This window comes from Triticum aestivum, chromosome 7B (assembly GCF_018294505.1).
Source record: "Triticum aestivum cultivar Chinese Spring chromosome 7B, IWGSC CS RefSeq v2.1, whole genome shotgun sequence".
NCBI lineage: Eukaryota > Viridiplantae > Streptophyta > Magnoliopsida > Poales > Poaceae > Triticum > Triticum aestivum.
In genome coordinates, this window is record NC_057813.1 from 742,054,925 (window position 1) to 742,064,561 (window position 9,637).

Sequence of the window (9,637 nt, forward strand, 5' to 3'; positions counted from 1 at the left end):
TCAATTAAATCCGCAAGTGTTGGTTTATTTGTTATCTATCTCGATCTCACTTTAGAGCATTTCCAACAGCCGCGCTAAGCGCCGCGCACAAAAAACATGTTTGCCGCGCGGGCTTCAGCTGGTTTAGCGCGGCCTTCAGCGTTGGCTCCAGCAGCCGCTCTATAATGCAGCGCGCAAAAATACAGGCGCGCGACTCGCCGGGCATTTTAAACATATATGACATTTTGGACACAAAATGCGTTTGAAACATTCATCAAAATGCAATGAACGTGTGAAATTTGACACAAACAAGTTGATGAATAAAAGTTCATGCCCACAAGTTCAAAATCATGCCCACAAGTTCATCCAACCAAGTTCAAAATGCAAACTAAAGTTCAAGACATAAATGAAAGACACATCAATCATCTTCCTCGTCTTCGTCCTCATCTTCCGAAGACGATTCTTCCGTCTCCGAAGATGAATCTTCCTCCCTAACCTCATCACGTGAAGCTCCGACGGTGTTGGCAAGATCTTCAATGGCATCTTCATGGGAATGTGTGTGAGGAGGCACATCGAAAGACATTCCACCCATGGCGGCCGGAGGTGCACCCATGCCTCCCATGAGAGAAGCAAAACTCATGCCTCCCATGGCGGCCATAGCGTCGGAGGGTGCTCCAAAGCCACCCATGGCTCCCATGGCAGCCGGAGGTGCACCCATGCCTACCATGGCTCCGAAGCCACCCATGGCGCCAGGGCCACCGCCACCCATGCCGCCAAGGCCACCGCCACCCATGCCGTCGAGGCCACCGCCACTCATGCGGATCATGGCTCTTTTTTGGATCAAGACTTCTTCACATGCAAGGTTGACGTATTCCTTTTGCGCATCATTGAATAAAGATGTGTCCAAGAAGAACAAGTGCTTCTCCCATTCCAACAACTAAGCTCGCTCCTCCATGCCCACCTTCCTCTCCTCCAATGCCACTTTCCTCTCCTCGGCGGTCACCCTCCTCTCCTCGGCCGCCAACCTCCTCTCCTCGGCCGCGGCATCTTGGTTCCTTGCCATTTTCCTCACCTCGTTGGCTTCTTTTCTTGCCTTCACAATAGCTTCCATAGCAATTTTGAGCTCATCATCTCTTTTCCTCTTCTTCTTTTCGGTTTTGTCTTTCTTGCACCCATCCGGGCGTTTTGGCTTCGAGTATGAAACCGAGTTGGGTGTGGGGCTTCTCTTGCCGTCATCACTTGATGCATCATCCTCCTCCTCATCATCATTCAACTCAATTGTTCACTTGCGTTTGTTGCTTAAATGCAAATCATCCATACCATCACGCTTCTTCCATTTCTCATCATCCTTTAACACTTCATAGCAATGAGGCAAGGTAAAGATCCTTCCTTTCTTGATCTTCCCCTTCTTGGTTGTCCTCGTCTCTTCTTTGAACAAGTTTTGTGCAATGTTGTACTACAAGAAAAACAAAACAAGTTAGCACTTCGGACACCAAAAACAAGTATGATGAACATATATGAGATGCCACTTACTCTATCATCCTCATTTGTGCCACTTGGGTTAATCTTGTCAACTGCCATTTGTGTGGCCGCCCATTTTTGACAATCCGAGTTGATCGTCGACCATCGGGACCGAAGTGATCTCTCAGAGCGGTCAATTCCACTCACGTTGTGAGCATCAAAGTGTTCTTTCATTCGCCCCCAATACGCATCTCTACTTTGATCACCTCCAATGGATAGATCCCTCGACACTTGCAAATAAGTGTAGCATAGTAACTTGTCATCGTTGGTGCTGTAATTGCCCGCTCTTCCTTTCGGCGCGTCGACAATGCCCTCACCCTCCTCGTCCACCTCAAACTCATGGTCTTCGAAATGGATGTCATTGGTTTGAGACCAATGTGAATTGTTGGACCCAACACCCATAGTTGACATGTATGCATCATCGTTGAGACTACAAATTTTTTTGAATAATGCAAATAAGCTATCTATATGTGATGATGCATTGAAAAAATAACAAGAAAAGAAAAGTTGGAATTTTTTTCACCTTGGGGCATTTCGTCGAACACGTGGTGCGCGTCGGCGGCCGGCTCAACGAGTGAGATCGCCGGCGCTTCGGTAGCCGCCGCGGCCGTCGAACGCCCTGCAAGCTTCTTTCCCCTCGCCTTCGTGCTGCCGGAGCCGTCCGCCGCCTTGTTCTTCTTCGCGGATGTTTTGCCCTTCTTCGACCGCGCCGCATTGGGGAGCTTCGACGGTGCGGCGGCGGCACGGGACGGCGCGGGCGCGACGCCACCCGTCGCCATGGTCATCCGTGGCGGCAAGAAGAGGCTGCGCGCGAGGCCGACGCTCGGCGGAGCTTCGGCGGTGGCGACGCCAACGCTCCCCGCGCTAGGTTTTCCGGCGGCGGCGGGGGGTCGCGGCTGTACAACGGGGTGAGCGGGGTGCCGATGTGTGCGTCCATGGGTGGCAAGGCGCCGGCATGCGCGGGGCGTAGGAGGAGGAAAGAAGAGAGTGCAGCGCGAGCGCTCGAGTGTGCCGCGCGCGGTAACGGACGCCCGAAATACACCGCGCGGGATAGTGCTTCCGACCGCGCGTCCAACTCGTTATAGCGCGCGCGCTGGAACGACCCTCTGCGTTGCGCGCGCGCTAAAACGGCCTAATTTACGGCGCGACGCTAGTTTAGCGTGGCTGTTGGAGATGTTGTTAGCAAAGACTCTCTCACGCATGGCTCACAAAACGTGGCCCGACCCAGCTCGTACTTTTCACTCACGCACGCAGAGGAGATAAGGCTAACCAGGAGCCCACTCGGTCACGCTGGCACCCTGATTATTTTTATTGGATGGCAGGTTGCAGAGAAGAGAAGCGTTGCCCACCCGCATCGCTGTTCACCCGGACGATTAGTCCCACCTCGCTAAACGAGCAGCAGCCGGACCAGCTTAAATATCCTGCGCACGCCCCGCTTCTTGCCGAGCGTGGTAGCGCGCGCCTGTCACTCCAGCTATGGGAGGGCAAAGAGTTGGTGTGTTGGGTTGGCGGGCTCGAGCCCGTGGCAAAGGTCGTCCTGCTGGAAAGAAGTGCAGCAGGTTGCTGATGCGCGCGCTGTGGGCGCGTGCTCGCTACTGGATCTTGTGGTGCCTGTGCTCGCTACTGGATCTTGTGGTGCCTGCGTTGTGACGCACGCCGGATCCCACCTCCTTTGTGAAAGGAGGGAATGGCCCGCCAGTGAGACGTCACCGGCGTGGTGTGGAGTTTGGCCCAAGAAGCCGCCCTATGGGCCGTCGGGCATGTGCGCCGCGGGAAATGTTCCCCGGCCGTAGCCCAGATGTGTGCTTGGGTTTCCATAGAGAGATGGCCTCGGGTGGCCTGCTTTCATGGTCCACGGGTTCGCTCACTTCAACCCCATACACCAACTCTTTTTTTGTTTTGCAAAAACAATTCTCTGTCCACTCTTACCAAAAAAAACTCTTTTTTTGTTTTGCAAAAACAATTCTCTGTCCACTCTTACCAAAAAAAAAAACTGGAATCTTCAATATCATGCTCTGGAATAGATTTTTGTTTCTTTTGAAAAATTATGTAAGAAAAATTCTGCAAAAGTTATTCATTGAAAGAGGCACTCCCACCTCCATAGTATTTATCCATTATTGCAAACGAAAATTTAAATATTCAATATCATGTTCTGAAATTGATATTTATTTTTGAAAATTTCATCTAAAGAAACTTCTGCAAAATAAGTCTTTGAAAGAAGCACTTTCATCTCCGTCTTATATATCCACTCTTTTGCATAAGAAAACTAAAATCTTCCATACCATGTGTTTGAAATTGATTTTTTTCCTACATATTACTCCTTATGTTCCATAACATAATAGAGTTTCAAATCCATCTTATATTTTTAAGTTTTGCAGAAAATGTATTGAAAAGTGATTTTGCCGTCCGCCATGACAAAGGTGAATTTTTTTCCTACATAGTACTTCCTCTGTTAACATAATGCACATTAAATTCCATCTTATATATTCATTCTTTTGCAAAAATATGTATATTCCATACCATGTTCTAAAAATTGATTTCTGCCTTCCGCATCACATCGGGTAGCGGCATGTCGATGAAGCTGGCAGAGAGGGCTAACAGGGACTTCGGGGATGTGTGTGTGCGCATGGAAGCAGCCGGCGCTTAGATGTCATCAGTAGCGGCTTGGGTGATAGGTGAGCCACCATCATCCGCTTCAGATGCTCGAAGAAGAGGGTGTTTCCCTCATGGTGGATTGGGCCGTGCCCGGTGATACGGTAGCAGCGAGGAAGGTGAGTATCGTGGCACTATGACTTGATGACGAGATGGCGAACGTCGGAGAGCCACAGTGGGTGTCGATGGCGTCCCAGATGAAACATGACAGTGTCGAAAATTGGGTGGCACTAACGGCAACATTGGAGACCGAGCCCATGCCGAAGGAAATATTGATCACACAACGAGAAAAAAACTATGCTTTCTGTACATGTGCCATGATCGCCGAGGCACTGAAAGCTGCATTGGACTCCTACTGTGTCGCTTCGGGGAAAATGGTGAGTGTGGAGAAATCTAGCATCTTTTTTTAGCCCCAATAGGAAAGTGGAAGATAAGGCGCAAATTTGCACATTCTTGAATATTATGACTAAAGCCCTATACTGATGATAGTGATGATGAAGTTTCTCCCAATGATTATGTATTACCTGTTGTTCCTAAGGGTTATGTTATGAATGAAGAAGTTGCTAGGGAAATCTTTGCTAGCAATGATAGATATGATCTTAAGAAATTATTAGCTAAATGGAAGCAACAGTCTCTTAATGCTAGAATGAAACCCGATCCTACTTTTGCTACTTCACCTATTTGTGTTACTGATAAGGATTATGAATTCTCTGTTGATCCTGAGATTATTACTTTAGTTGAATCTGATCCTTTTTATGGCCTTGAATCTGAAACTGTTGTGGCACATCTTACCAAGTTGAATGATATAGCTACCCTGTTTACTCATGATGAGAAGTCTCGCTATTATTATATCCTTAAGATATTTTCGTTCTCATTAAAGGGTGATGCTACTTGGTACAATTCTCTTGCTCTTGGTTGTGTGCGTTGTCCCCAGGATATAATTTATTACTTCTCTGCTAAATATTTCCCTGCTCATAAGAAACAAGCTGCCTTGCGGGAAATATATAATTTTGTGCAAATCAAAGAAGAGAGTCTCCCACAAGCTTGGGGGAGGCTTCTCCGGTTACTTAATGCTTTGCCTGATCATCCTCTCAAGAAAAATGAAATACTTGATATCTTTTATAATGGACTAACCGATGCTTCCAAGGATTAGTTGCATAGTTGTGCTGGTTGTGTTTCAGGGAAAGAATAGTCGATGAAGCTGAAATACTATTGAATAATATGTTGACTAATGAAAATAATTGGACTCTTCCCGAGCCAATCCTTGAAGTAATTCCTGAACCAATTGAGTCAACTCCTGAGCCTATTCCTAAACCCACTCCGAAGAAGAGAGGTGTTTTATTTCTCAGTCCTGAAGATATGCAAGAGGCAAAGAAATCAATGAAAGAAAAAGGTATTAAAGCTGAAGATGTTAAGAATTTACCTCCTATTGAAGAAATACATGGTGTTAATATACCTCCTGAAGAACCATATTGTCTTGATAACCAGACACATGTGGTAAAGGTAAATTCTCTCTATAGATATGATAAAGTTGAAATCCCCTCTACTAAATTTCATACCCATGCTTAGATGAATTTGATGACTTTATGGCTAGACAAGAAAGTTTTAGTGCTTATGTTGGTAGAGAGTTAAAGAATAATGCTTTCGAGATAGGACGTGTGGGCGATAATATAGCTAGAGTTAAAGATGAACTCCAGCTCGTTAGCAAATATGCTTCTATGGTTGCTACTCAAGCTGAGCAAGTACTTAAAGCTCAAAATGATTTGCTTGATGAATTAAATAATAAAAATGACTTTGCTATTAGAGTGGCTACTAGAACTGGTAGAATGACTCAGGAACCTTTGTATCCTGAAGGCCACCCTAAGAGAATCGAGCAAGATTCTCAGAGAAATAATTTAGAGGCACCTAGTTCTTCTAAAAAGAAGAAGAAGAAAGACGATAGAACTTTGCATGCTTCTAGTGAACCTACTGTAGACACACCTGAGAATCCCAATGATATTTCTATGTCTGATGCTGAAACACAATCAGGTGATGAACATGAACCTAGTGATAATGTTAATGATAATGTTCATGTTGATGCTCAACCTAGCAAAAACACGTAGAGATTGAACATGCTGTTGATCTTGATAACCCACAATCAAAGAATCAACGTTATGATAAGAGAGAATGTGTTCCTAGGAAGCACGGTAAAGAAAGAGAACCATGGGTTCAGAAACCCATGCCCTTTCCTCCTAAACCATCCAAGTCAAAGGATGATGAGGATTTTGAGCGCTTTGCTGAAATGATTAGACCTCTTTTCTTACGTATGCGCTTAACTGATATGCTGAAGTGAATCCTTACGCTAAGTATATGAAGGATATCATTACAAATAAAAGAAAGATACCGGAAGCTGAAATTTCCACCATGCTTGCTAATTACACTTTTAAGGGTGGAATACCAAAGAAACTTGGAGATCCGGGGGTACCAACTATACCATGCTCTATTAAAAGAAATTATGTTAGAACTGCTTTATGTGATCTTGGAGCCGGTGTTAGTGTTATGCCTCTCTCTTTATATCATAGACTTTAATTGAATAAGTTAACACCTACTGAAATATCTTTGCAAATGGTTGATAAATCAACTGCTATACCTGTCGGTATTTGTGAGGATGTGCCTGTTGTGGTTGCAAATGTCACTATCTTAACAGACTTTGTTATTCTTGATATTCCTGAGGACGATAGTATGTCTATTATCCTTGGTAGACCTTTACTTAATAATGCAGGGGCTGTTATTGATTGCAACAAAGGCAATGTGACTTTTCATGTTAATGGTAATGAGCATACGGTACACTTTCCGAGGAAACAATCTCAAGTTCATAGCATCAATTCTATTGAAAAAGTTCCAACTATCATTTTGGAGGTTTTGGATTTCCTCTCCCTACTGTCAAGAAAAAGTATGATATTCTTATTGTTGGGGATTTTCATATTCCCGTTGATGTAACTTAGTGTTATTCGAAATTTCTCCAGTTTCGTGTTATTCGGAATGAGTTTGTTAACAAGACTTGATCAACCTTGTTAGTGGGTTCATTTTGATGATCACGAGATGGATGAAACTAGAAGGCACAACCTTCTGTACCCTCGTTTTTACTTTCTATTATTTAGAATAAATATAGCAAAAATAGTATTATCTGTCTGTTTTCTGAATTATTCGTGCATTAAAAAATAGTCCGAAATTAGAAGTGCTCCAAATGCCCTGCAAATTTAGTATGATTTTTTTTGGAATATTTGAGGATTTTAGGCACTGAAAACACTGTAGGAGGGGAAAGCACCAGGCCACGAGAGTGGAGGGCGCCCCCCCCTATAGGGCGCGCCCCCTGCCTCATGGGCCCCTGGTGGCCCCCCTCCACTTATGCCAGCACCCACACACTTCATCTTCTACCCAAAAAAATCCCCATCCAGCTCAAGCACGAGTTCTAGCTCGTTTTGCTGCTATTTTCGATCTCTTAGTTCAAAGCTCCATTCACAAAACAGCTTTGGGAGATTGTTGCTTAGTATGTGACCCCTCCATTGGTCCAATTAGTTTTTGTTCTAGTGTTTTATTCATTGCAAATTTTTGCTGCATAGGTGACCATGTTCTTGAGCTTGCATGTTAATTTTTTGAGGTCCCAAGCAATTCCAATGCATGATATAGGCTCTAGGCACTTGTAGGAGTAGTTGCTACCAATCTTGTTTAGTTTTATTCACTTTTATTTTGAAGTTACTAAATTTTCAGAAATTTTCAGAAAAGGAAATATGCTTAGAAGAATGTACCAAGGTGGTTCCTCGGCAAAGAAAGGGCCAAGGATTGCTATACGTGAATAAGATGTTAAATTGCCGAGGGACGCAATTGTACGGGCTTGTGAGTGGCCATCCGATGATTTTATGGTCGAAGCAGGCTTCAAGGAGGAATTTGACGCGTATGTGCGTAATGCTGAGCTGGAGGACTTCTTACAAGATAACTGTCCTCAATACTATCAATTGACTGATTCCTTTGTGCGGAGGTTCCAATATAACTGTACGCGTAATTCTCCTAGTGTCATGTTTGATATTTATGATACATCTTATACCATGGATTTATAGGATTTCACAACTGCTTGCAAACTCCCGCAGTGGGGTAATATTAATGATCCTCGCAAATCTGAATTTAGAGATTTTCTTGCTAGTATTACTGTGGGAGAATCTAGGGACATAGCACAAGCTACCATAGGGAGCATTCATTTTCCTGCTATACATTATTTTGCTCTCTTTATTGGTAGATGCATTAACGGTAAGGACGAAGCATGTCACATGTGTGTCCCTGATCTTTGTGTCCTCAAGAGTGCTGTGTCAGGTTATAAAGGTTATAACTCGGGGGCAATAGTTGCATGTAGGTTGCAGAATAATAGTAGAAGGGGGGATTTATTTGGAGGAATTTATGCAACCCGTGTGGCTAATTATCTTAACATAGCCCCACGAGAGGGGGATATGATTTTACCTCCTGTTTATTTGGATAAAGAAGCTATGTTCGATCATCATTTTCTTGAGAGGAATGAACAATTCCTCCAATATCGACTAATCTATGACAAACGCAATGTCGTCCCTGTTACTCTTCCTGCCCCCTACCTTTTTGATTATCAGGAAAAAGGAAGATATGTTGTCACCAGGGAAGAAGCAACTGAATACGAGAGAAGTGGGGGAGAGGAAAATGAGAGGCAAATGGCAAATAATGTAATGCGAGAGATAGGGATTGCGATGGGTACTTGGTATGGTTGACTTGCTTCCGTGAGCCTCCCCGGCAACGGCGCCAGAAATTCTTCTTGCTACCTCTTGAGCACTGCGTTGGATTTCCCCGAAGAGGAGAGGATGATGCAGTAAAGTAGCGTAAGTATTTCCCTCAGTTTTTGAGAACCAAGGTATCAATCCAGTAGGAGACCACGCACAAGTCCCTCGTACCTACACAAAACGATAGCAACTCGCAACCAACGCTAAGGGGTTGTCAATCCCTTCACAGTCACTTACGAGAGTGAGATCTGATAGAGATAATATTTTTGGTATTTTTGATAGATAGATGCAAAGTAAAAAGTAAAAGGCAAAGTAAAACAAAGCAAGTAAATAAAGTGATATAGATTGATATGATGAGAATAGACCCGGGGGCCATAGGTTTCACTAGTGGCTTCTCTCAAGAGCATAAGTATTCTACGGTGGGTGAACAAATTACTGTTGAGCAATTGACAGAATTGAGCATAGTTATGAGTACATCTAGGCAATGATCATGTATATAGGCATCACGTCCAAAACAAGTAGATCGAGACGATTCTGCATCTACTACTATTACTCCACTCATCGACCGCTATCCAGAATGCATCTAGAGTATTAAGTAAAAAACAGAGTAACACCGTAAGCAAGATGACATGATGTAGAGGGATAAATTCATGCAATATGATAAAAACCCCATCTTGTTATCCTTGATGGCAACAATACAATACGTG